This window comes from Leptonotus elevatus, chromosome 7 (genome assembly GCF_054856555.1).
Source record: "Leptonotus elevatus isolate MCC_2025b chromosome 7, RoL_Lele_1.0, whole genome shotgun sequence".
Taxonomy (NCBI): Eukaryota; Metazoa; Chordata; class Actinopteri; order Syngnathiformes; family Syngnathidae; genus Leptonotus; species Leptonotus elevatus.
In genome coordinates, this window is record NC_141245.1 from 2188692 (window position 1) to 2190762 (window position 2071).

A 2071-nucleotide genomic window follows, 5' to 3' on the forward strand; every position below is an offset into this window, starting at 1 on the left:
ATCAAAAACCAGCCTGTTATTGCTTTCCTCTTAAAAATTGCAATTAGCATTCATCTTACTCAACAGACGGTTAGCTCTGCTATGCTAACCGTCGCTAACAGAAGCGTAGCAATTCTAAATAATTAGCTGCATCCATCATAATCAACAGATGGTTAGGTATGCTAACGTAAGCTTAGCTGCACTTACACTGGACTTGCATTATAAATCATTTTCGCGAAAGAGGGAGCAATGTACACAAGCGACCAACAACAACAGGAAAAATTCGAGCTTCAAACCTACCTCATTAGCACAGCTACACGCCATCACATCTCGTGAAGTAAATAGAGCCGGGGGCGGTTCTCTATCGGGGCTGCTAGATGACGTCACTTCCGTACTCAGGGCAATATAATAAATCCAGTTCAAATCAACAAATTGGTTCAGTCGTTGGATTATGAACTTTGTTGATAAGAGTGGCTATTGTTCTATGATTTACAGTGTCAATAAAAAAAAATAGATCACATTTAAAATGAACCCCAAAGGCTCATATATTAAATGAATTACCACAGACGAAAACAAAGGATATTATTGCTAGAATTATAGATCATTTTGTAATCATAAAATGTGATTTCAGTTTCAGTTTTTTAAAAAGGTTTTTTTTTTCATTAACGAAAATGTTTTTTTGCTTTAGTAAATAAAATAACCTTGCTGCTGTCATACAGTTGCTGTCCGAGGATGTTTTAGTACTATACTTTAGTAGCGCTCACCTTTTCTTCTCCAGACAAGCATTTTTCCGGATGCCCCAAACATTTGGAAAGGGGGTTAATCAGAGAAAATAACTTCAACTCTTTTTTTCTTATTTTGGTCTGTATTTATGGAATCCCCTTTTCACTGGTCACACCAGGCCATCCTCCAAAAGTCTTACTCCCTCACCATGGGTGTAGATGCACTCATACCTGCTTACTGCCATTCCTGAGCAAGCTCTACACTGGTGGTGATGTCCTTATCCCGCAGCTGAATCAACTTTGGGAGATAGTCCTGGCATTTGCTGGATTTTCTTGGGTGCCCTGAAGCCTTCTTCACTTAAAGTTTGTAAGGTCACTAAAGGAAATTACTTTAATTTTCATGGCAAATAGGGACTTTGCAATTCATCTAATCACTATAACATTCTGGAGTACATGCAAATTGCCATCATAAAAAAACAATAATAATAAGTCAGCACTGGAGATTTTTAGAAAATCAATGTCATTCTCAAAACATTTGGCCACTGGTGTACAGAAAGATGTTACATTGTAAAGGCAGGGTGGGATGTTAAATGATGAATCAATATACGGCACTGACAGTTTCTCTGTCTCTGCCTCCAGCTGTTCAAAGTGATGTGATAAACAGCTGTTAACCATTGTATATTTTCAAATAAACAACCACTGCAAGAATTAAATACTGAAATATATAATTAAATGTCATAGTGTATTTCATTATTTAATTTATCTACTTAGGAATTGGTGGCTGCAAAAAAAAAAAAAAGGCTCTGCGTCTACAGACAAACATTCACAATACACAGCATTTTGAGAAAAAACTGAATTATGGGGACATGTGCGTAATTGTGGGGACAGGTGACGGTCAGCCAATCAAATGCTGTGAAATATACACTAGTGTGAATAATTCATGAAGTGGTGCATTACGAGGACCTTCCTACAGGGGGCGTCATCAAATACACAAAAATACACAAATTCATGTAATTATGGTTTACAAGGACATTGGCTAAAACTTTGGATTTAAGCCTTCTACAGCCCTAGAAGCACTTCTGCATTGAATGAATTATGAGGACATGGGCTGTGTCCTCATAATTCAAAATGTCCTCGCAGTGTTGCGTGTATTCAGGTGACATGTCCTCATAATACACAAAGGCAAACACACACACACACACACACACACACACACACACACACACACACACATATATTTATATATATATATGTGTGTGGGGGGGGCAACGATGATGTATAGATCCTCCACATCTTCAACTTCCAGTGAGGCCAGGCACAGTGGCCGCCATTGTTCCCAGCTAACCTGCGCATATCCAGACATGAAGGTT

General features: G+C 38.3%; 1 long non-coding RNA gene across 1 annotated transcript in view; it reads right to left on the reverse strand.

Annotated features, from left to right (window-relative positions):
* The window catches only part of LOC147170364 (uncharacterized), a 4105-nt gene extending 2243 nt beyond the window's left edge, over positions 1-1862 (reverse strand). Inside the window, exon 1 of the long non-coding RNA XR_015095594.1 lies at positions 1-1862. This exon is cut by the window's left edge and continues 443 nt beyond it. This is a non-coding gene — a long non-coding RNA (uncharacterized LOC147170364).
* Positions 1863-2071: the final 209 nt, after the last annotated feature.